The sequence below is a fragment of the Orcinus orca genome, chromosome 11, assembly GCF_937001465.1.
Source record: "Orcinus orca chromosome 11, mOrcOrc1.1, whole genome shotgun sequence".
NCBI lineage: Eukaryota > Metazoa > Chordata > Mammalia > Artiodactyla > Delphinidae > Orcinus > Orcinus orca.
The window spans coordinates 33,626,539-33,653,234 of record NC_064569.1 but is presented as its reverse complement, the minus strand read 5'-3'; the positions used below and the strand labels follow the sequence as shown (position 1 = coordinate 33,653,234).

Genomic DNA, 26,696 nt, shown 5'->3' with positions numbered 1-26,696 from the left:
TTATATGTTTCTTGATGTAGAACAATAGGAAGCAAGGTGAGATGTGAAACAATGTGAAACATACCACCACCAGTGAAATCTTCTTTCCAAGAATCCAGTCAAACCTGACCCAGGTTACAGGATATAGAGGGGCTAGCAGAATATGTTAAAAGACGATATAAGGAAACAACCAAATCCAGAATGTGGCCCTTCTAGAAGACAACAGTTGTGATGCTTCATAAAGCCAGTGTGATTTAAAGAAATGATGGGAGGGCTTCCCTGGTGGCGCAGTGGTTGAGAGTCTGCCTGCCGATGCAGGGGACACGGGTTCGTTCCCTGGTCCGGGAAGATCCCACATGCCGCGGAGCGGATGGGCCCGTGAGCCATGGCCGCTGAGCCTGCGCGTCCAGAGCCTGTGCTCCGCAACGGGAGAGGCCACGACAGTGAGACGCCCGCGTACCGCAAAAAAACCAAAAAACAAAAACAAAAACAAAAAAAACAAAAAAATAAAAAAATAAAAAAAATAAAGAAATGATGGGGACACTATTCTAGTCTAGAAGGTCTAAAGAGACCTAGTGACCAAATGCAGTGTACCACTTTGTTCGGATCCTGGTTAGGTGAGGAAAAAGCTGCTATTAAAACATTTTAGGGAATTCCCTGGTGGTCCAGTGGTTAGGTCTCTGCACTGGTACTGCTGAGGGCCCAGGTTCAACCCCTGGTCTGGGAACTAAGATCCCGCAAGCCAAGTGGCGCAGCCAAAAAAAAAAAGAAATTGAAAAACAAATTGAAAATTTTGAATAGAGATTAAATATTTGATGATATTATGAAAAATTATATAAAAACCCTAGTTTTAGAACCTTACTTGCTTTGACAGTGGAGAAAATAAAACCAAAGGCCACAAGAACCGCATCTTGGTGAAATCTAGTGCTGCCACAGGCGAGTTCTCAGTGCTTCCCTCCCCACAGCCCTTTTCTCGCCCTCTGCCCACAGAATGACGTGGATGGAGTTCCTACCTCTGCCACGTTGCTGGTTTTCTTGGGCATGCCATCTTCCCCTCAGACCTTCATTTCTTGACGAGATAAAATAACTGTACCAACCTCATGAGGACCATGGTCAAGTGAGTTCTGTTATGACCTTGTCGATGGGACAGTGCTATGCACACGTGCAGCGTCAAGCCTGTTTCTCTTCCTTGCTCCAGGCCGCCCCCCCCGCCCCGTGCCTGGGCCGCCCCCCTGCCCCGCACCTGTGTGCTACAAGCTTATTTACTGTGTCAAGTGCCATATGATCAGTATTGCATTAAATGCTCCCAGCAATCCTGTTCTCGTTCCCATTTCACAGATGAAGAAACTGAGTCTTAAAGAGATAGCTAATTTTCCTAAGGCTGACATGATGAGGCTGAGTGGAGAATTTATATGACTGGAGGGGGCCTGGATTCTGTTACTGACTAGCACTGTCATAAACATCTTCAATGGGAATGTGTCCACCGCCCTCCCTTCAGAGACAGGTCACCCTGATGCAGGGAGTGTGCGCATCAGACCCCTTCTCACCTGACTGTGCTGACACACAAGCCCTTTCTTTGGCTGATGATGGGAGCTTGGCCAGCCCGAGCGATTGTTCCTGGGACCACTGTCTCCTGTCCCTGATGAGGAGAACGGTTCTTGTTCTTTCTCTGTCAGTTCTGCGCTCAGTAAGGAAAGAGAGGAGTTGACATGATTCTTGTGTAGGCAACAACCAGACTAGATACTGAAGGACAAAAACAGTCCTCTGTGTGAACTAAGTCTAATTTTCCCCCTGTGCAATATAAATTATGTATTTGTCTACTTCTACTTCGTTCTCAGCTACTTGGACCTCACTTCAGCAACCCCATGACTGAAAGTTTTCTTCTAGAGGAGTGTATCTAATGTTACTGACTCAATCTGGATATTGATACTATATTTATTGAGATTGTACTTCAGTGTCTTTGAATCATTTTCTCTCTGAATAGGGGCTATAGAGCATTTCCAGGTGAGCAGATAACATACTTGTTTTGAAAAAACAAATCCCCAAATACATCTTTTATTTCTCTCATAAATAGATGTTTTTTTTAAATATTTTAAGGGAAGATTTCTAGATACAAACACAAAATAGGAGGTCTCAAAGGAGCTTGATGAAAGGGAAGGAAAATATTTCATGGCCACAGAGCTATGATATATCCCTTTCAGATCTAGTAAAAATAATTAAGGTTCATTTAAAGCTTACTGTGTGTTACATGCTTATTTACTGTGTCAAGTGCCATATGATCAGTATTGCATTAAATGCTCCCAGCCATCCTGTTCTCATTCCCATTTTACAGATGAAGAAACTGAGTCTTAAAGAGATAGCTAATTTTCCTAAGGCTGACATGATGAAGAGGCTGAGTGGAGAATTTGTATGCAGCCAGTAACTCCAGACTCAAACTGTCAACCATCATACAGCTGCCACCTTCCTGCCAGAGAGCAGTCTACTCTCTTCCTAGGGGAAAAAATGCTCATTTAGTTACCCTCCCCAAAATGAAGTGGGAGTTTGAGGAATCTTAGCACAAACTTTTATTGGCTTAGGTTGTGTAGCATAAGTAAATTTATTGATTTAACTCTTGAAACATTTCCATCTTTTAATGTGTCCAAGAAGGTCTTAAACAAAACTAGGGAGGTTCATGACATACTCACAGTGTAATTCCTGATTATCTTGACGAGGTGGGATGATTTTGTGTTGTACTCATCGCAGTTGATTTTCTTACACCGGCTCGAATGCCAACTGGAAGAGATATCAGATAGTCTTCTCTAGGACATTGGATTGTAATTAAAGGGCTCTTCTGTTCCACTGCTTCTTTTACTTTCTCTGAAGTCCAAAATCAAAACCAGAACTCTAGCATACTTAACATTTCTTTCAGTCTTGTGCATTAATAAAACTTTTTTTTCTTGTTGCTTTATAAGGAATACATTTAGAAAGGCACAAAGGACTCATTTCTTTAAAAGCTTAATGCATAGATATGTGACTTTTAGATACAAAAGTGATTGAACTCTTAAACCTAATGCAAAGTTCTTAATTAATAACTGACTACATATAGTAATCACTGAAATTTCTAGGAAAATGGAAATTGCTGATGGAAAACTATGATAAGAATTATAGAAGTGCTTGCTCATACCAAGACAGCTGTCAGCTGTCCCATTAAGAAAGGGTGCCCTGTGTTTCCAGGCTAGGAAATAAGACCACAGTAATTTAAAGACACAGATAAAATTTCTGATTGTATTATTTTTGTAAATATTTTAATCATTTTCTAATTTTAGAGAGAAGTTGGATATTCAGTTGTACTTTCAGGAGACTATTTAGCATCCATTCAGCTATCAAATATACCTTATATATTTTTTCTCAACTATTTAAAAATTATTTTAAATATGTATGCTTTAGTAAAATTCACAGTTCATTTTAAAGCCATTAAATACAATTAATTCCTATGTGTTTTCTTAAAGCTGACATAGTACAGCTACCAGTATCTCACTTTTGGGAAATCAAAGGCAATGAATGGTTAGATCAAAGACCTGGTGTCTTTTAAAAAGAAAACCAGGGAATTTCCTGGCAGCCCAGTGGTCTCACTGTTGAGGGCCTGGGTTCAGTCCCTGGTCAGGGAACTAAGATCGCACAAGCTGTGCGGTGTGGCAAAAAAAAAAAAAAAAAAAAAAAAAAGAAAGAAACTGTTTATGTGTGTGTGTTTATGTGTAGCATTGCAGTAACTTGCACCAAATATAATGCATTTATAGATAGGAAAACTTACTCCTGGTCTGTCCCTACGCTGTGCAGTCATGATGAAGGATGGGAAGTATAAGATGTGGTGCTCTATCTTAAGCAGCTTAAAATCTCATGGGGCAGACAAAAACATCATACACATTAAACTGTTAGGACACTAACTCTTGCAGTATTAACTGCAGTATTGAACCGGAACCTTGACACTCCATACTGCCAAGTGTGGTCCTCAGACCCAGCACAGTTCTGCGGACGGAAGCTTATGAGGAATGTATAACGTCAGGCCCCATCCCGACCTATACTGTATCAGCATCAGCATTCGTACGTGATCCCCACAGATTGGGTACTCTGCCTATTAAAGTTTGAGAAGTGCTGAGCTGGAATAAGGCAAGCAGTGTGTTTTAGACCCCACAGCACTGTCCAATGAGCTTTCTGCAATGATGGAAACAGTCTCTTTTGTTCGCTGCCCAATACAAGAGCCACTAGCTTAGGTGGCTGTTGAGCACTTGAAACGGAGGTAGTGCAGCTGAGGAACTGGATTTTTAATTCTAAATTTAAACTTAAAGAGCTGCATGGGGCTAGTGGCTACCGTATTGGACGGTGCAGGAGAAGAAAGCACTGGATGAAAAACCAAGAGATTTAATACTTGTTTCAGCACTAATGATATGACCACCTTGGGGAAGTACCCTTAACTTACTTTGCCTCAGGTTTGTCATCTGTAGATGATGGGTTGAATTAGATGATCTTAAAGGTTTTTTGTGTTTGTTTTGGGTTTTTTGTTTTTTTTGGGTTTTTTTTTTGTATTACTGTTACAAGACTGCTTTTGTTGAAAGAACGCTTCTTTGAACAACTGAGTCTTGACATGGACACGCCATTTTTAAGAGTATATCCTGGGAAGAGTCAATAAAGTAGGAAGGAAAGATGGATTTATCTCCATGAAGGAGGAGAGCATAGTTTGGTACTCAGTACATACAAAATATTCAGAAAATGTCTTGTTCCCACCTTATCCCCAAAGCCTGGATCACTGTCTGATACACAGTAAACACTCACTGTAAATTTGTTGCATAAGTGAATCAATGTGATGGTTAAATGACTGCTCAAATCATCAGAGTTGGTATTTAAGTCCGTTTGACTTGGTCCATTATTACTGGGTTTTGGTTTTTGTTCCTTGGTGCATTTATTCAAGAATAGTCTCCCCTCAGGTCCCAGTTAACACAAAACAGATAATTCGGGAAGCGTATTTGTGTTGAGGGAGACGTTTTAATTTAGCAACACCCAAATGGGATCTTTATGTTGAGATCTTGTAGAATGGAGAAGAACGAATATAACTCTAGGTGGGCTACACGTAGTTTTTCCAAACAGTTAATTGAAGAGTGTTCACCTCCACTAAATATGAATTAAATCTGTGATTTGGGCATGAAACTTAATGAGTCTTCATAGCAAGTAGGGTGAAAAACCTACACATCTGCACAGCGAGTTGGGAAGAGGCCCCGTTTGAAGGCTGGACACACAGGAACGTAGGAACCCAGAAGCCAGGTGCTCTTGGTAAGTTCTGGGGCCCTGGATCCTGCGTTTGGCAGAGCAGTTCATGTCCCGCCTCACTGAGGAGGGAGCCAGATGTAGAACTGCTCAGGGAAATACAGTAATTGGTCAGGAGGAGAGATGAGCTACTGAGAGCTATGGTGGTAAAGGCCAGAAAAGTCTTGCAGGGTTCATGTCCTTTTGTAGCAGCTGGAGGCATTTTTCACCGTGGCTCTTTGTGGTGTCCCCCCTGACGTTCTCTTCTCAGTTCCTAGATTGATTTCTTTCTTTAGCAGCTTTATTTCTGGAAACAGACCAGAGTCCACTTAGATTCCTGCAGTTCTGGTTCTAACTAAGCCTTTCTGCCCATAGCTGCTGCTGCTACCAGGGCTGGTCTCTCATCTTCCAGGTCTCCCTGTCTTTTGGCCTCTGCACTTTCGAACCTTTCATTGTAGAGTTCAGTGGACGATGTTTATGTCTAGACTAGAGAACCAAGACTTTCTTTTTAATCAGGTGCTGTTTTTACTGCACTGTGTTCAGTTTGTAGGTAAATTATGATGTAGGTATGCTCACCTGTGCTTCCTTCCTTTTCCCTCTGGAGTAGCTATGAACTCCAAGGGGGAAAGGGACTGTGTCTTGTTCATCAACATATTCCTGCACCACAGCGCGGAGTCTGGCACACCTCAAGCAGCCAGTAACTCTAGGGAATGAAATGTTCCAGTTGCCTAGGTGTGAAGAGTCATGTGCTCAGCCCTAAAGCAAGCCAGGGGTAGGGTCTGCCCTACCAAAACCACTGTAGACTGAGAGTGGGGGAGGGAGAGCTGCCAAAGAAAATAGTTTTTACTAGAAAAAAATGAAAATAACGTGTCAGGAAGACAAAACCTGCAGGTATCTACTATAGCGTGCTACGCATATTTTTCTTTGTCCTTCCTCTGTGGTTCAGACATGAGCGAATTTGGTCTTTCGTGTCCATAAGATAGGTTTCTCCTTCTAGGAACAGAGATCTCAGTTTCTTTGTTTTTTTCCAGTATCCTCTTTCAAAACACTCTGCCTTTGCCCATAACTCTGGTGACAATGGATCAGGGTGCAAAACTTGGAAGGAGAGGCAGTTCATCCAAGAGGATGCTGTGTCAGCAGACCCCTACCCTGCCCTCTACAAGTCATGTCACCTCAGACAAGGGTCTAACCTCACAGGTGCTTCATCATCCCCATCTCAAAGGACTGCTGTGAGGAATTAGTCCATGATTGTGTGTAAAGCTCTTAGCATGTGCCTAGCTTCTCAAAAGTGCTTATATTTTATCTATTGCTGTCGTTGTTAATACTAGTAATGACCCTGCTTACTCACTGGCCCCTCTGCTAGACTCCCACGGGCTGGAGTGGCTCCAGCCTTCTTCCACTCCCTAACCCTAACCCAGCCAACCCTAGATTCCTGAATTTACCTGCTCTCGTCCGCCCGGGGCTGGGACATGCACATCTTCAGGAAGGCACTTCTTCCCGCTTTTTCCCTCTCATCCATCAGGCCTCAGCATCAGTGGGTTTGTCCTTTGTCATTGGAGAGGGCTTTCCTGACCACCACCCTGCTCCTGCCCCAAGCCCCAGTCTATTATCTTCTTCCATAGCACTCTCTTCTTTTCCGTTATTTTCCTTACCACCATTTAAAATTATTTTTGTATTTTTATGTTTTTGTGTATTTCTCCTATCTGATATAAGCCCCACTTTAATGCAGTAAATAGGAACTCAGTAAATATTTATCAGTAAAATAAGTTAATGTCAGACGTTTTCTGGACCTCCTTAAGGGCCCCAGGAATTTTGTTGAGGATAAAATGAGGACTGCCAGGGAGCTAGACAGTGATGGGGAATATTGAGAAGAGGTGGTTGAAGAGGAAATATAGGCTGGTTTGTCTTAACAGCCTTTTGTGTGGGGTTTGGGAGGGTGGGCTACAGTGATGAAGAGGGTCAGCAGAGTAAGCGCTCTGCTGCTTGAAGGTGGATGCCGAGCTTGCAACAGTCATTTTAGTTTAGTCTCACTTTTTCAAAGTGGATTTTGTCTGTATTTAGCATCTTTGCCCATTTAATATATTTTCTCTCTCTTTTTTTGTGTGTGATTTGGGGTACGAGGAGGTGTTGGTCACATTGCCTATTTATTATACAATTTCCCGAGTACCTTGAATGGAAACTTTATAAATAATGGCTATTTATGATTTTTGTCTAGACTTAAAATGGTTGTTTAACAGGCAATGAAATAATTTACTCACAGTTCTTATGCTGTAAATACACACACTGAATTCAAGGAGCAAATGTTAGGGCTCATGCTCAAAATATAAATCTTGTACATAGTGGTGAATTATTCTCTAAGGACAATGAAATTTGTATTCACTAGTATGAAATACAAAATAAATACAGTTACTTTTCAGGGATCAAATTCTTAGAAAGAGTTGAATGTCTAAGGTCATCATAAATCTAATCAGTGCTGACTGGAGCATGTTAACAGAATCATTTCTTAAATTCAAAATAATACAGGTTTATTTTCCAACATTTAGAAAATACAGAAGAGAAAAAAGAAAACAAGAAAATAACTATAATCCTGCTTCCTAGAATAATACCATGAGCATTTCGGCATATACCCTCCTATGCTTTTTTCTCCTGGTCATGAATTTTTAAAGCATACGATTAGAAACATACTATAGATATGTCATATAATCTGTTTTGAAATTTTCATACATTATTAACTACTTTCTAGATCTAAGTATTGTCTGTGACTGCACTGTTCAGTACTGTCACCACAGCAGCATGGACTGTTGAGCACTAGAATTGTGGCTAGTTAGAATTAGGATGTGCTGTGACTACAAAAAAGCACATCAAATTCCAGAGGAAGTACATAAAAAGGGAAAATGCCTCATTATTAATTTTTATTTTGATTACCTGTTGAAATATTGGGTTAAATAAGATATAGTAATAAAATTAATTTCACTTTTTTAAAACTTTTTTTCATGCACCTATTGGAAAATTTAAAGTTACAAATATCATACACACTCTATTTCTGTTGGACAGCACTGGTTCTATAGCATCATTTTTATAGCTGCACAATTTTATACCACTTGAATATAATTATTTAACTAATTCTTAATCAGTCCCATAATGTTGAATCTTCAAGGTACTTCTTATTTTTCAGTAGTAAAAATTACTCTTGGAACACCCTGTACATAAATCTTTTTGCACATCTCTGATTACTTCTTTAGGATTTACTGCTAGAAGTAGAAATGCTGGGAGAATGGAAATTCTTTTTTTTTTTTTTGGCTGCGTTGGGTCTTCATTGCTGCGCACAGGCTTCCTCTAGTTGTGGTGAGCGGTGGCTTCTCTTGTTGCGGAGCACAGGCTCTAGCCACGCGGGCTTCAGTAGCTGTGGCTTGAAGGCTCTAGAACACAGGCTCAGTAGTTGTGGCGCACGGGCTTAGTTGCTCCGCGGCATGTGGGATCTTCCCGAACCAGGGCTCGAACCCGCGTCCCCCGCATTGGCAGGCGGATTCTTAACCCTGTGCTAATAGGGAAGCCCGAGAACAGAAATTTTTAAATGAGAAATATGTTATAAATAAATGAAGAAAAAAATAATGCTTTTGTTTCTCATTATGTTATCATCCTCATAAAGATATGCTTCTGATTATTAACTGTTGCTCATTTTACATTGAATCAAAAATATCACGTCAACTATATTCAAATAAATCAAAATTAGCTCTAAGTTGTCTGTAAAGTTGGCTCTGAATTTTCATGCTTTATGTGAATTGTAAGGGGTTAAGAGCTGGACTCAGCATTATTCTTCCTCCCGAATTAAAACGCATACGCTTTCTCGGTTGTTGCTTGTAGACAATCATGAAATGGAAAAGGTTAACAGTATATAGTTTTTTAAACCTTTCTGATTTATCTTGTAAAACTACATCATGTGAAGGGGGAGGGAGTTGTGAGCCTAAAAGATCATTTATCAGAGATCCAGAGTATTTGATCTATCACTGGTGGAAAGGTACCACTGCTTTAACACTATTGTACATTAAAAACAAAGCCTTGGGATGTTTAGCGATAAGGCATATGTTCGATGAACAAGGTTGTGCTTTTCTTGTAATATTAACTGGACAAAGTGCACTTAATTTTTTGTGTCACTTGGCCAGTAGATCCTCTGTGAAACCTTCCTTGCTTATTTAGGGGTTTTGCCTTTTGTACTTTTCTCTAGTGTCTCAGGGACTCTTAGAGAAAAAGTCAGGAACCTTCAGGAGTTACTGAACTCTCTTTTGTTTCCCCAGGGGAGTAGTAAAGAAAATGCCGATTCAAAAAGAGAGCTCATGTTTGACTAGGGAAGTTAGCAAGTCACTAAACAGTGACTTCAATATAATTTAGGGGGAATGATTCATGGCATTTCTAAAGTATAAAATAAAGAGTTTCAGGTTCTCTGTCAGTGTTTCATTTAAAATAATGAACTACATTGTCTACCAATGGAAGAAGTAGAAATAAAAATCCATAATTTAATCCAACTTGACAAATTCTTCCTTTTTCCTAACTTTGGATCTAATGAATTTGATCCAAACCCTACCTCCATGAACAGAAACTCCAAGCTGGATTTTTCCCCTTATGAGGGAGGGGAGAAGAGAAGACTTACTTTCAACGGAATGGTATTCAGAACTACCAAAAAAGAATTTTTAGTCCCCGAAGATAATGTTATGTAAGACTCTACTATCTATACATTTTGGATTATTATTTAGTTGCTTTGCCTTCCCTCCAGAGGAGATAACCATCCAAGATAAAAATATTTACATAATTCTTTTATTCCTAACTTGCAGTGAATGTTTCCCATCTTTGCCATCTGATTGCAAAAAAAAAGATTCTCCATTTATTCACTTTAACATGAGTCTTCAGTGAAAATCATCTTTTACAGACTTCGCTGTCTGCCTCTCAGTTCAACGTACATGAAAGTACACCATGTCGTACTAACTTGGGATAGTTTTGTTTTCGACCGGATATAGTAGCAGTAGATCTGAGATGACCTGACTTCTGTAAGAATCACATTTTTATCCTATGGTGGCATTTTAAATAAAAGGCTAGTATTTTATTTCATAATAACAAGTAGCAGGGCTTCCCTGGTGGCGCAATGGTTGAGAGTCCGCCTGTTCGTGCCCCGGTCTGGGAGGATTCCACATGCCGCGGAGCGTGAGCCATGGCCGCTGAGCCTGCGCGTCCGGAGCCTGTGCTCCGCAACGGGAGAGGCCACAGCAGTGAGAGGCCCACGTACCGCAAAAAAAAAAAAAACAAGTAGCAAAGTACAAGCACTTCATCCTTACTCTGTTTTTAGCTTGACTCTTGTATCTCCCAGGTAAGTAGACAAGTATGAGAAACATTTTTTAGAGGTCATTCATTTAGATTTCTTTTAACTTGTATATATAATTAATAGCTTAGTTTAATTCCATATTAAATCTTTGCCATCTGCAGGATTATCATGCAGTGGCGACATACAAGTCACACAGGAACATGTTTAATTGAGTAATTAAGCCTACAGAAAATGCTTCCAGAGAAATATTTTGATTACAAATAAAATCAAAGCAAAATATCTAGTTTTGAAGGACTAGAAATTTTTCCTAATTAAAAAAAGAACCTGCCATTTTTTAGTGTAATTTTATAAGTGTTTCCGTGTGTAGTGCCACAGAGCAGAAGGTCTAAATCTGATACATCCATTCTTTAAAAAAAAAAAGTACAGAGGAAGAGGGGCTGCTTTCAAGGGAAGCTTCCCTTCGTGGTGGTACTTCAGAGGCAAAGAGCCATCTTTTGGTTTTCACATGAAGATTTATGTGAGAGGCTACAAGGACTGCTTTCTAACTAAGATGCTGGAGGTCTGTGCGGTCCTTAAAAAAGTAGCTAACACAGCTCATTCCCATGCTCGTCATACCCCTACATGTTAGGTATGTGATGATTATTTCTTGGCTTTTTCACACTCAACAGATTAAAAGAAAATTTTTTTAGTACAGTTTTAGGTTCACAGCAAAACTGAGAGGAAGGGACAGAGATTTCCCACATACCTCCTGCCCTGCCGTGTGCACGGCCTCCCCCGCGATCAGCATCCCTCACCGCAGTGGTACGTTAGTTACAATTGATGAACCTACACTGATGCATCATAATCACCTAAAGCCCATAGCTTACATTACATACAGTTCATTCGTAGTGTTGTATATTGTATGGGATATGACGACCTGTGTTCATCATTGTAGTATACAGAGTATTTTCTCTGCCCTAAAGATCGTCTGTGCTCCACCTTCCCCCAACTTCTGGCAACCACTCATCTTTTAACTGTCTTCTTTCCCTGAATGTCGTATTGTTGGAATCATACGGTATGTAGCCTTTTCTGATATAGTTTCTTTCACCTAGGAATATGCATTTAAGTTTCCACCATGTCTTTTCATGGCTTCATACCTTCTTTCTTTTAGAGCTGAATATTCTATTATCTGAATGTACTACAGTTTATTTACCCATTTACCTATTGAAGGACATCTTAGTTGCTTTCAAGTTTTGGCAATTATGAATAAAGCTGCTATAAACATCCATATTTCTGTAAACATAAGTTTTCAACTCCTTTGGGTAAATACCAAGGAGTGTGATTGCTGGATCGTATGGTAAGAGTATGTTTAGTTTTGTAAGAAACCACCAAATTGTCTTCCAAAGTGGCTGTACCATTTTGCATTCCTACCAGCAATGAATGAGAGTTCTTATTGCTCCAGATTTTCACCAGCATTTTGTGTTGTCAGTGTTCTGAATTTTGGCCATTCTAATAGGTGTGTCAGTGGGTATTTTTTGAGCCACTGTGAGAATATCAAATGGAGTCTCACTGTTATATTCCAAACATTTCTAATTACATCAAATTCTGCCTGACTGATAGCTATAAAAATTTCTGGCAATTTAAATTTAATACATTTAACTTTTTCCTAATACCTAAGATCTTTAAAATAATAATGTTTTATTATGAAATAATGTTTAAAGGCAACTGCAAAACCAGGCCATAAGTATTATGTTCTTATTTTTATAAATATGAAGACTTCTTGCAAACATTCAGTTTTTCTCAAACTTAAGAAGTTTTTCTCAAAACTTTCCTTAAATATAAGGTTTTCCACAGTAAGACTTCCATACAAATTTAGCTTTCCCATGTAAATTTGAGAAAGCTTGCACTTCAGTTTATTTGTTTAATTGCTTTATGGCAAAAAGATACAAAATAAAACTTTAGATAGATATTAAAGAGTATAGAGTATATATAAAATTTTTAGTAGATTGCTTATCATTAGATACAGAACTTGGGTAGTTATTCCTTTCCAACATCAATACTCCTTGATCAGGTCTTGCTTATTTTAAGAATTTTCTTTCTCTAATTCCTAACATTTTTATCTCCATTTTATAAATTTATTTATTTATTTATTTTTGGTTGCACTGGGTCTTCATTGCTGCACGCAGGCTTTATCTAGTTGCGGTGAGCGGGAGCCCCTCTTTGTCACGGGCTTCTCATTGCAGTGGCTTCTCCTGTTGTGGAGCACAGGCTCTAGGCATGTGGATTTCAGCAGTTGTGGCACGCGGGCTCAGTAGTTGTGACTCATGAGCTTAATTGCTCCGCAGTATTTGGGATCTTCCCGGACCAGGGCTCGAACCCGTGTCCCCTGCATTGGCAGGTGGACTCTTAACCACTGCACCACCAGGGAAGCCCTCATCTCCATTTTATAAATGAAAAAACTCAAAACACAGGAGTTCAGTAGATTCAAGTAATTTTGAGACCCAGTCCACTGTTTTATTCACTTCCTGCTTATCAAATTCACGGACACGCGTTTATTAAGTGCCCTCTGCATGCCATGTCTTCATGGGCTCCCAGTAAAGTCTTCTCATGACAAGGTGTCCTGGTCATGAGATGGGGCCTCCAGTAGTGCTTGTTGCCTGCTAAGTTGAGTTGCATCTTGGGTTGGAAGGAAGAGAGAAGGAGGCAGTTTTCCTTTAGGAAAACACACCCTTAAATTCTACCCTTTCCCAGTGACCCAATCTGACTTCCTCACTTCTCCTTTCTTAACTGCTTGATCATCTGAATGTGTAGAGATAATGCTGGTCCACAGTTTGATATTGGACACACTGTCCTTGACAAGGCCATTTCACAATGGCCCCTGTAACATTCAAGCACCATAGACTATTGTGTCTTCCTGGGAACTCGCCCTCAAATCTAAGCCTTCCTCTCATTTTCATTGCCACACTTAAGGCACCGTGATTATTTAACAGCTTCCCAACTAGTCTTTCTGCCTAGGCTTCTTTCTGCATTCCTCTGAACCATTTTCCACACTGCAGCCATGGTCCCTGTTCTGAAGAGCAATCTGATCATGGCCTGGCCCTGCTACAACATGCCAATGGATCACCCTTCACCGGAGTTCTCATGCAAGGCCCTTGCAAAGTGGTCCCAGCCCACCCTCCAGACCTCTCTGGCCACGATTTTGCACTTGCACTCTCTGTTTCTCAACCACGGAACCTCTCACTACCCTCTAGGCAGGAAAACACACGGATTTCTTGGGAAAAGGCATTCATCCCCTCCTTGCCCATTATGATGGTCTTTGGTCCATTCGTAATAGTGACATTTAACATCTGTTGAGCACTTACTGTGTAGAAGGCATAGTGCTTTATATGAATGATCATTTTTATTGGTGCTGTTGATGTAGGTGCCATTATTGTCCGTGCTTTAGAGAATAGGAAATGGAGGCCCAGGGAGGTGGCACAGCTAGTGAGTGGCAGAGCTGCCATATGGACCAAGTCTTGATGATTCTAGAACCCATGTCCTTAACCACTGTGCCTTACTGTCTTCCAAACAAACATTTCTTCTAAAAAGGATCATAACTAATAAAGAAGAATTTTAAGGTAAATGTGAAAAATTTAAACAGTAATTATTACAATAATATTTACTCAATAATTTAACTTTGGTTTCTATTTCAGGAAAACTTTAATCTACTATTGGGTTAGTAGGAAAAAATTAATTTAAAAAGGATTACATGACTAAAATTCAGGTGCTTGCACTTACTGGTTCTTTGTTTTTCTATTATTTGCAGTGTTTCAGAATAGCCTTGATTTTCATAATCACACATTCTATACAAAACAACACTTTGTAAAGCTGCTGTATTATAGGTGTGCTTGCTGTTTCAAATTACCTGTGTTGCAAAGGCCATTTTAATGGAAATAAAATTAGCTTAAAGATAGGAAGTGCCTTTTATCAATGAAGCCATGGTCAATTCAATTAAAGTGTTAAAATATATTTCAGAGGAAAGAATGTTTAGGGTCATAAGTTAATTCAACATTGTTGAATTGTTGTTCCTAGGCACTTACTATTTGCCTGGGGACGAGTACTGTGTTTGGTACTTTGAAGATAAATGTTATTTACAAAATGCCTAGTTAATAAAAACTTGCTTCAGAATGCTATGTTTGACATTCAAAATCTTTTTTTTTTTTTAAATTTTTATTTTGTCTGCGTTGAGTCTTGTTGCTGCACCCGGGCTTTCTCTAGCTGAGGTGAGTGGGGGCTACTTTTCATTGTGGTGCATGGGCCACATTGTGGTGGCTTCTCTTATTGCAGAGCACTGGCTCTAGTCGCGCGGGCTTCAGTAGTTGCAGCACGCGGGCCCTATAGTGCACGGGCTTCAGTAGTTGTGGCGCATAGGCTTATTTGCTCCGTGGCATGTGGGATCTTCCCAGACCAGGGATCGAAACCGTGTCCCCTGCATTGGCAGGCGGATTCTTAACCACTGCGCCACCAGGGAAGTCTCTGACATCCAAGATCTTTATCCTGAACTTTGTGGCTGACACGGTTTAATTTCATTTAAGCATGGGATAAGTTTGGTTAAGTTTGCAGATAGATAAAAGTTGCAGGTTTATACAGATCACCTGTTTTGACTGTGTTTGTAAGATGTATTTCCATCTGTACTACGTAATGTGACCCCCAGATTTTTACCCTTTAATACACCAAGAGGGTTCTTATTTATAATTGGGCATTCCTTGAGCCATCTCCCTGAGAATGTGAAAGACGTGCATATGAAAATCCATTGCTTCCACCCGTCTTCTTTCTTTCCTTTCTTGGTCGTTTGAAGACTCAAGAAAGGTGGTTAGTATCAGCCTATTTTTTCACACAGGTTGGGAACAGATGCACTTGTGTGAAAAAGAGTTTATTGAAATATTTACCAGGTGACCTTTTTGTGAAGTAGCCATTAAAAGACCTAGTTCCCTGTGTCCTGTTCACAATTCAAGAGATGCCCCTGCATCAATTGGGCTAGAGGGAAATTCAGAAAATGGGCAACTTGATTAACCTTTAAATGCCTGCTCCAAGTTTAAAAAGAACTTTGTAAAAGAGGTTTTGTTTTTTTTTTTTTAATCACCTTTCAACTAACATGAACTGCTTTGGGACATGGGCAGTCTTTATATTAAAGTGGTTAAGGATAAAACGGGTGGAGTAGCACAAAGCTTGCTTTCTTTATGAGAGTTCACTGAAAATTCCTAGATCCCTTAAGATCAAATTTATGTAACATATCCACTTTAAAAATAACTTTGCCAGTGTCTTGCTTTAAAGAAAGATTCTGTTTGCTAATGGAAAAACAGAAAACTTTGCTCAGCCACCAAAGTAATAAAACTCACTTGGTGCAGTGGTGGGCTTCCCACGGCAAAGTGCCACAGGAGGTGCAAAGGAAAGGAGCATTAATGTGGCCAAGTCCCAAACCCCGCCAGATGTACATAGCTCTCATTTTCAAGTTTTTAGGGTATTTTTTGACTGTTGGCTACATTTATTAAAACAAGATACATTGTCAGATAAATATACTTTCTCTTGTCACATTAGGTGGTAATTCTATGGACTGTGCTGTGGTATAATTTAGAAACAGGGTTTACAATACCAAACTTGCAAATTTCAAGGCCAAGACATAGCCTGAATTATCTGAGTAAAACTCAGTAAAACTTGTCTGCTTTGATCTGGTTCTATTGCAAATGGACTGTAGTCATTTAATTCCACATTATTCTAGCTGTACAAGCAAAGTAGAAAATGGCAGTCCTAAAAAACCCCTGATTTCATTTGAAGTATTTAGATAATTAAAACCAAATTGGGTTGTTCTGAGGGTAGTTGTCTCACTCTTCACTGTTGGTTTATACAGCTAGTGTCTTCATAGGAGACATTCTCAGTGCTGGGAGAAATGGGACAGATTGCAGCAGACCATTTCTTCTGAATTTTAACTGGTTGGTTAATTTCCACTGTTAATCACTTTTAACTGTATTCCCTTCCTAACGGTCTTGAAACTGAAATACATTGTGGTTTTAAAAGTATTTCTCTTCATCCATTAACTGTGTAATTGGCAAAGAAATATAGTGTTCCTCAAAATAAGGTTTTAAAGTTTCTTTGCCATCACTCTTTTGACTTTCAATTGTATAATCAACATTTGTATTAATACAATATAAATTGCCTAGATTAACTCATTTTCCTTGTATCAGTAGATGTAAGCACACACTACCAAACATGACATTACATCTGATTCAAATTGTGCATATACTGAAAAATTTCTTTGACGCTTACATTCTGATTTGCAATACCTCACTGTATTGCTAACCAACCAAATTCAATCAACAGTTTGAGGCTCTGCCTAAATTAAAGAACTTTTTCTTAAGTTCAAAACCTTTTGAATTAAAAGTGTATTGTTAGGTTATACAGATAACACAAACTAAAGTGAAGACTTAATCAAATTAAAACAATGTAAAGGACTGTTTGGCATGGATCTTGTTCACTGAATCTCCCCACTGTGCTAAGCACTTTTCATGCATCATCTCATTTAATCCCCATCACAACTTGGTGAAGGAAACTTTACATCTCCATTGCGTAGTGGAGGAAAATGAGGCTAAGAGAGAGTGAAGTGACATGCCCCCCTCAGGAAATTACTAAATGGGAGAGCTGGCATTCTAACTCAGGGCTGTCCTTCTGCACAGTGCACTGTCTCTTAATATTCTTCTCATGTATGTCGTCCACCAAGGCCCTGCATCTTTCTTTTCCACATGTTAGGTTGGTTATGGCGGAAAAACATGATGAGCGGTTCGGTTGCCAGGGTGTATTGGGGGAATCATCTGTTCTCCTGTGCAGATTCCATATAACTCTCTTACTTCCAGGACTCCAGATCCACCATAGATCTGGGGACTCATAGGTATACAGTGACCTTATCATTTTTTATCCAAACCTGAACACTTGAGAGGTTGAAAGAGGGTGACGTCAATAATTGTATGTGGAAAGGAGGCACAAACTAAGATTTTCCAAATCAAAATGGGGCGTGTGGTTACGTTACATAAGCAGTGGTTGCTGGGAGGGTGTGCCATATCAGAACTGCAGGGGAGGGAGTGCTGTGGGTTGAAATACACCACCGTGGGGACAGCTGCTGATCCTGATCGGGACAAAGAAGATTGAAAAATTCTGGTTTAGAGCAGTATTTCTCAACTGTTTTTAAAAGCACATGCCTGGGCTTCCCTGGTGGCGCAGTGGTTGGGAGTCCGCCTGCCAATGCAGGGCACGCGGGTTCGTGCCCCGGTCCGGGAAGATCCCACATGCCGCAGAGCAGCTGGGCCCGTGAGCCATGGCCGCTGAGCCTGCGCTTCCGGAGCCTGTGCTCCGCAACGGAAGAGGCCACGGCGATGAGAGGCCCGCGTACCGCAAAAAAAAAAAAAAAAAAAAAAAAAGCACATGCCTATGCTGCTAAACACACAGGTCTGCCTTTAATGTTATTTGAATTGCTAAGTAAACACTGGATTAAAACACTCAAAGCCACAGGAAAGTTCTGCTTTGTTTTCCTCACCAAGATCAGCGAAGGCGTTGGAGTTGATCAAGTACATTAAGCCACAGAAGTCTTGAAGTATCCCTTTTCTTTGGTAAAAGTCTAAAGCTAGAGCTAAAAATTCAGTCAATGTCTATTAACAACACAGTGGAGGGACTTCCCTAATGGTCCAGCGGTTAAGACTCTGTGCTTCCACCGCAGGGGTGTGGGTTCGATCCCTGGTCATGGTACTAAGATCCTGCCTGCCACGTGGTGCAGCCAAAAAAAACCCAACCAACCAACCGACCAAAAAAACACAGAGGAGGCAATAGTTTAGTTCCCTGAGTGCTATTTAAGAATTGGTCATGTTGAAGACATTTTTCAGTATTAAAGATGACAGTGATTACTGTTGAGGGTTATGTACATGAGGGAGAAATAAAGTAGCCATTCTTTCAACATTTCAGGCCTGACTTTCCTAAATAAAGCAGAGAATTATCCATTATGAAGCCACAGTGCCTCTCATGGAAGACCTGCTACTTTATATGAATTCTCATTTTTATTGCCCACATCAGCACCGTTATGCTGTAGGTACTATTATTGCCCCCATTTTAGAGAATAGGAAATAGAGGCACAGGGAGGTGGCACAGCTAGCTAGTGGCAAAGCTGCTGTGTGAACCAAGGCTCCAAGATTATCTTGTCAATAAGTGCAATTTACAGTTTATTGGAAGGCTGTAGGGTTATTGTTGCTAGGTTTTTTTTTTTTTTTTTTAGAAGTATAAGATGTATTATTCTTGCCTCAATGAGTAGATATTGCCAAATAAATTTCAGGATCAATTTGACTAGATGCTAATATAGAATACAGTTCAGTTTTAAATAAAAATAGGATTAAAATTCATCTCATAACTTTTATATGGGTGAATTCAAGAATGTTTTCATTTTAAAATTGGAAGACAGATGCAAGGACAAATATAGAAAAATTAAGTACCCCTGAGCTATTTTTAACATTTTAAAATTAAGTTGACAGCTGTTGTTGTGTCAGAACTTAAATAACTTTGCTTCGTTAAAAAATAAATCCACAACATATGGATTTCAGCATGTCGTATATTTATTGTTTGTGCTTATTAGGGAAAGGCACATCAGTTGAAAAAAGATGAGAAATTATCCAGGGTATAAAAAGTTGTTCTTGTTAGGAGGCAAGCAGTCATAGTGCTATCAAGATATCCGTCCTTGTGCTTCCCTGGTGGCACAGTGGTTGAGAGTCCGTCTGCCGTTGCTAGAGGACATGGGTTCGTGCCCCGGTCCGAGAAGATCCCACATACAGCGGATAGGTTAGGCCCGTGAGCCATGGCCGTTGAGCCTGCGCGTCCGGAGCCTGTGCTTCGCAACGGGAGAGGCAACAGTGAGAGAGGCCCACGTACCGCAAAAAAAAAAGAGATATCTGTCCTTAAAAATTTCTGATGCTTTTAATTTAGCTAACTTTTACAGTAAAATCAGTTTTCTTGCTTATGAAATGAAGGCATTATACTAGGCTAGGTTTTTTGTTTAGTTTTGTTTTTTTGCGGTACACGGGCCTCTCACTGCTGTGGCCTCTCTCGTTGCGCAGCACAGGCCCCGGACGCGCAGGCTCAGCGGCCATGGCTCACGGGCCCAGCCGCTCCGCGGCATGTGGGATCTTCCCGGACCGGGGCACGAACCCGTGTCCCCTGCATCAGCAGGCGGACTCTCAACCACTGCGCCACCAGGGAAGCCCGAGGCTGGGTTTTTAATTCTCTTATTTTTAGAATTACAAACTCAAATCTAGAAGAGACATCCTGAGACCTTTTAGTTCCTCCTTCATGCTCTAGAAATTCATGTCCATGTGATGTGCAGAAAGAAACCCATTTATTATGCAGAGAAACACCTTTCAGACTACTAAAGTCCCCACTCTTCTTGTTAAGTGTCCAGTTAAGTATTTAAGGACACATTTGCCTTTTATCAACAGAAATTCCTTTCCTTTTCCTTCAAACTCGGGACTTAAGAGCTGCAAGGTGACCTTGAGCTGGGAGGAGGCAGTGAGACTGGTATTCGAGGATGGCCTTAAAAATAAGCCCATGGAAAAAATGAAACAGGGACCTCTGGTTAAAGACGGCAGATTGAATATGCACAATTACCTCTGTCCTCTTTCAGAATTTCACTAAGATGACAGTAAATAAATTACTTTTTAAAAGGAGATAACCCACAAAGATGAGAATGGGAAAGAAGAAAATTACACATCTTGGAGGCTGGAAGCAGGATACAGTCACCCTCTGTACCCATGGGTTCTGCATTCTCGCATACAGAGGGTGGACTATAAAGGGACTTGAACATTCTATGGGGGGTCCTGGAACCAATCCCCCGTGGATACTGAGGGATGACTGTAATTGGTAATGGACTTAGAAGACTCAAGGAAGCAGATCCTAATCTAGAACTAGAGAAAGTTGAGATGCAACCTGAGTTATTCCGTAGACGTCCCAAAAGGCTCAAGAAGGTTTACCCTTGGGAGAGTAGAACAAGCCTCTCTAGCCTGTGAGACACCAAGCACAACTGAGGGAGGGGCTGTCGGGCTGCACCCCACAGGCCCACTAGGCCTGCACTTGCCCAGCTTCAAGAGCGAAGAAAGAGCCCGGAGTCAGCAGCAGAGACATCAGTGGTTTAATGGACAGGGGGAGCTTACATGACTGAAGCAAGGTCCTGGAGTGACACCCACTGTGTGCAGTGGACAGAGGACAGGACGTGGCGGCAGCCTTTGCTCCCAGGGGGAAGGGGAGATTACCAGTTATAAGGGAAATTGACAACAGGTTGGCTCATTGGTTGCCAGGAAGCTAGCAGAGGGGCACAGCCCTCACCACCCCTTTGATAAGCATAGTGGAGAGTTCTGATCTAAAGCTAGAACAATCATTAGCTTTGGGCCTGGGGCAAGTATGTAGGAAGGTCAGTCATGTGAGTAGCGTGTAGCTAAAGCAGGCACTGGTCAAGCAGGAGCTGTACAGAGAGCAAGAGAACAGGCATCTTGGGTGGCCTGACCATACAGGGATCCCTAACCAAAACCAGAGGAGTCAGGTAACGTGCCTCAACTTACCTTCCACATCATTCAGCTGGGTATCATCCTGTAGGCAGGAGATGGGAAGTGTTCTCTGGAGAATCTGGTTAGCCAAAAGTGGGCAAAAGATGAAACAAAACTAGAGATACCAACTTTGGGGGTTCCTGTATTATCTTAGTCTAGAGTGAAGACAGAGTCAAAAAGCTCCCTTCCCCTGATCCCATTCTCCCAAAAACAGACAGCGTCCAATCAGATTTTTAGTGTCTCACTCTGAAATATAAACAGATAGCCAAGACATTAGACATTAGAAGAATGTCTGGAAGACATTGGAAGAAATATCTAATATGAAATGAACAGACAGGGAGAGAGAGTACTGATAGAACAGATACTACCCAGGGAGAAGAACACTTAAAAAAAAAAAAGAAAAAGAAAAAAATATATATAATTAGTATTGTCTGAGAAAGGAGAAGATAGTGTACCCAGTAAACAAGAACAGAATGCTACAAAAAAGGAACCTTCATGGGCAAACAAAGCAACTCTTAGAAATTAAAAATAAGAAATGAAAAACCATCCCCTAGAAGCCTTGGAAGCTACAATAATAGAAAATCTCCTAGAAAGTAAAATGAAAGCACTAAGAAATGAAAAATCTGAGAGAGAAGATGAGAAAATGGGAAGTCAGGTCCAGGGAACCAACATCTAAATAGGAGGAGAAAATGGAGGGGAGAATATCATCAAAGAAATCATTCCATAAATTTTCCTGAACTGAAGGAAATGAATTTCTGGATTGAAAGGCCCACCAAATATCCTGTCCAGTGTATGAAAATAGACTCACTATGAAGGCACATCATCGGGTAATTTTAGAATGCTAGGAATATAAAAGGTCCTACAACCTTTCAGAAAGAGTAGAAAAACAGGTTTCACGTAAAGGATGAAGAATCAGAATGGCAACGCTGGCAGCTAAAAGACAGCAGAGTGGTGCCTTCAAAATTCTCTGGAGACATCAGTTTGGGCTTAGAATTCACTAGTCCATCAAAGTATCCTTTGAAGTTAAGGGTAGGTCATGGTAATATCAGGGATGCGAGGTTTCGACTGGTTTACCTCCCGTGAAAGGGTGCGTGAGATAGAGTGAGGGTGGGAGTTAATAGATAATACATTTAAAGAAAAGAAAAATCAAAGTATTAATATCTCTGCCCTATCTAGAGAAGTAGAGATAAATAGTGAAAGGATCAATAAAAAGCGACGAACTTGGCTGTCTTTGGGAAGCAGAAAAGGGGAGAGGGAGGTACAGGAGGGGACTGCTATTTTTCAGAAGAAGCCTTTTAGAATTGTTTGATTTTTAAAGTATGTGCTTGTATACTTTCAATGAAATGAAATTTTTAAAAAGAAACTTGAAAAGTGGAATAGGCCAGGATGGGCAAAGAAACTTCGTTTTCATTTTTGATAATGTGGATCTCTCAATTTGACAACGTATAATAGATAAATTGTTCAGATTTAATTTTAGCTTATCAGCCAGTGAGTTTCCCAAGGCATTTTTGTTGGTCTGCATGCAATCATTCTCTTGTAACAAAAATTAAGCCGTATTTGGATATCTATTTCTTATAAGAACACTCACAAGAAATTCAGAAAAAAAACTAGATGATGATCATTCTTCTTCCACTGAATAACCATGAGATAAGAGTTCTGTCTGGTGGGGGATTTAATAGTCTCGCAGCACACACAGAGGAAAATATGAAATGCAGAAAATAAAAGGATCTGTAATTCCAGAATGGAAGACGTAGTTTCATTTGCTGTAACCTGAAACTAATTGCTTTATTAGATCATTAATGTTTCATGATTTGGGGATATATTTGTATACCAAACTACTGTTGGACTATTTTATTGCAATGAAGATGTCTCAAAGGATTTTTAAAGACAACAAATATATATTGGAATGGTTATAGTCTTGGGGCTACTGTATATACTAAATTGAATAGCTCACTAATATACAGTGAGATTATGTCCATGTTTTATTGTGTAATAATTTTTTAAAAGAGACACACTAAAGCTTTAAGAGAGACATAAAGATGAGGAAAGAATTGACAATATATATTTAAATAGAGGGAGTAGTGAGTTGCTTCAGGGCAAAAAGCAGCTGTTGTTCCTCTTTATACCGCAGTGTCCAGCAGCGTTGCTTATATCCATTTATGTAATGCATATTAATTGAGTACCTACTATGCACGAGGTCCTGGAGCTACACCCGTGAACAAAATTGACAGAAATCCTTGCCTGGTGGAGCTTACATTCTAGTGGTGTTGGGGGCAGGGATGGAGGCAGGGGCCAAACAAAATAATAGTCTGTGAGATGGGGCTAGGAGCTATGCAGAAAAATAACTCGGGAGAAAGAGATGAGAAGTGAGGGGCAGAGAGAGGGCTGGGTGCAATTTTAACTAGGGTGGATACATAACGGGCTCACTAAAATGCCTGTTGAAATTATTTCTTGACAAAAACAAATCTGTCCATCTCCCTGAGAACCTTGTCTGAACTCGTTTTTTTCCCCCTTTGGTTGATGAGTAGGACATGCGCTGTTACAGGCATTCAGGCTCCTCATTGGGGTTGAAGCATAGACAGGAACCTGAAAAGAACTAGGGCGAGGTTGCTTGAGTAGCACGACCCCACTGGGGGTCGAGTGATGGCTTAAAGGACTGCCCAGACCTCACAGTCTTATTGGTGTTCAGCAAGGCCACCAAGCTCTTTGCAAAATACAAAGTGTTCCCTATAATAATTGGAGGTTGTTTGCTTGTTTTTAAAACACCCTTGATATCCTAGAATGTACAAAGTACAGGCTTTGAAAAATAAAGAAAACCTTATAACTTACTGTTTGATGTCGACAAAATCAAGCTGTTCCTTATTTGGCCTCCTGCTTCCAGTATCTAAGTGCCTGGGTTTCTTTGAAATAACCTATCTATACACGTCTCTAATACACATCTCCAAGAAAGGCCTGGCAAACCTCAAAGGTAAGTTTTTCAATCATTTCCATACCTGTTTTCCTGTGGAACTTGGTTTGGGAAAGTTCGTATTTGTTTTTGATTTTCAGGAAAGTTAAACAAACAAGGCCAACAGATCAGAGCCCCCATCACAAGGCCAGACCCTCAGAGGGAATACAGCAAATTCTTTTCTTCTGTTATCCTCGTACCTGTAGGCTTTCTCTTTGCATCCTGCGAAGCCAGTGTAGACTTTTTTATTTTTATCCACATCTGCAAATTTCATGCGGACACCTGCAGATGAGTCTTGGTTATCTGCAGACATACTTCTTTCTCTCTCTCTCTCTGTCTCTCTCTAATTATGTGCTGAGGACGCTGCACTGAAGCTCACTTCCATCCCCTTGCAGCTTCCTCACCCTAGTAGAAAAAGGAGACCCTGGCTTTTGAGAACTCCATGTTGGGAGTAAATGGTGTTTAAACTGAAGTTTCCCCTGGCTTTATTGGTAAAGACAGAGTCCTTGACTACTCTGCAGGCGTGATGCCCTTGATTGTCCCGCCTCGCCTTTATTGTGGGATGAGCTGTTGGAATGTGTGTGTAAACATCCCAGTGAGGGGCAAACTCAGGGCATCCTCTGTGCGGTGCCCACTTCTTTTGAAGTGTCTGGTGATTGTACCATTGTCATGCCAGTTGGAGGAATCCTTTGTTTTACAATGGCAGGACTCTGAAGAGCTAGCTGATAAGACTTGGGACCCTGGTGTGAAACTGACCCTTTGAACTAGGAAGAATCTTTTAAGATAAGCAAGCCTTGGCATTTTTATCACACACTTTTTATTAGGGCTCTGAATGGAGCAGGTTAGTGGCCCCGCTAGGCAGGTAAATAAAGGTTTTTCAAGCTCTTCAGTAATGACACAGGCTAGGACCTGAGCTCCTTATTGACAAACATGTAAACCTTCCAGTTGCCCATCTCAATGAAGATTTTTGGGAAATAGTATCAATTTGGGGGATATGTTTGTTTACTCATAACAAAAAGATGAATTGTACCAGGAATAAAATACAAATGAAACTCAATTAAAGACTTTTTCAAGAAAATGTCATGTTTCTGACTAAAAAATGATCTTATCTTTCAGACCAAATGGCATGACTTATTTCTTAATAAAGGTCATTGGTAGAACAGAAAGTAGAAAAACTGGGTACATGGTAATCATTTTTTAATTGACATTTTAATATCCTGAATGTTCCACATCTCGGATATTCTCATAAAATTAATGGCACTCATCATTCAACCATTCAGTCACTCAACAAACCTTTGTCAGTCCTGACGGCGTGACGGGTGTTAGGCTTGTTTTCAGGGGCAGTGCTGAGCACGACCATCACGCTCTCCATCTACATAAGTCCTCCAGCCCAGCGGAGACCCCAGACATCACACAAATGATTAAAGGGTGAACAGAATATGGTAGGGAAGTAAGAGGTGCTGTGGCAACATTATTCTTAAGAAGTCCTTTAGCACTTTATTCTGGAGTGTGCTTTAAAGGAAGAATCTCATTTTCCTTTTTCAACAGTTCTTTGAGAGTGTCTACGTTTTATGTCCGAGTTTGCTTTCCAACTGTTCCTTCACGTTAGCCTAAATGTATCCCGAGATGGTTTCCCGAAATAGAATTTTCTATTCAGACTAAGGAGCCGCGGATGAGATGGGGAATTTAGGGTACATGCCTGGGAACTTTCATTGGAAGTTTTGTACCGTCTAAACCCCAAAGAGACAAGAAGGGTCCATGAGGCTGCACAGACGGTCAGGCCCATCACTGTGTGTGGGCTTCTCTCCTGCTGCCCTCGCTGGGAATTCGGGCATTGGGTCCACTTCACCATGCTGGGGTGTGGCAATAAACGCTAAAACCAGCCTTTGGTTAAAGTGGCCTCTGTGCATACAGCTGACCTCCATTCCTAGGTTTTCTAGACCGAAGAATTCAGAGAATTAGAGGATTTCACAGCCAAAAGACCTCAGAGATCATCTACCATTTTGTGGATGAGAAATTGAGGCCCAGAGGGTTAAGGTCTTCCAGCCAGTTACTGCCAGAGGCAGGACTACTATGCCAAGCCCTGCCCTCCCCTCCAACCCAGATCCGGAGTGGAACAGCCCCGCTCCAGGACCCTGAGAGTGTGCCCACCCACTTCCATCACACTTCTTCATTCTCACCGCTTCTGGGACCTCTCTGCCCATCTGTGTTGGAAGCCCGCAGTTGTGAGCGATTTCCCACGTTTGACCTAATCTAAATGTCTCTCTATATTGTTTTTCCTTTAAACAAACAACTAAATAATAATGCTGTTTATAATAGCTCTCTAAGTAATAAGTAAAACTCTAAAGAATAAAGCTATTTATGCAACAGTTCTTTATCAATGAGTTCCATTGATGAATTTCTAATTTGGTATATGTTATATACCCATACATAAAACTGTTGAGCCCAGACCAATAAAGGTTATCCTAAAAACTGAGTAGGGATTTACAGATTTATTACCATTTGCCTTTTTTTCCCCCCAAACAGTAGCTCATTTGTGGGAATTACATTACACATTATGTTCAGGCATACTTCAGTTTTCAGCCAAAAAACTCCA

General features: G+C 40.6%; 1 protein-coding gene and 1 non-coding gene across 3 annotated transcripts in view; both read left to right on the top strand.

Annotated features, from left to right (window-relative positions):
* The window catches only part of PRICKLE1 (prickle planar cell polarity protein 1), a 107,971-nt gene that overhangs the window by 36,856 nt on the left and 44,419 nt on the right, over window positions 1-26,696 (top strand). The gene's annotated exons all lie outside the window — the stretch shown is intronic.
* Window positions 634-706, top strand: TRNAT-GGU (transfer RNA threonine (anticodon GGU)). Its single transcript has one exon. It is a non-coding gene; the product is annotated as a tRNA-Thr (tRNA).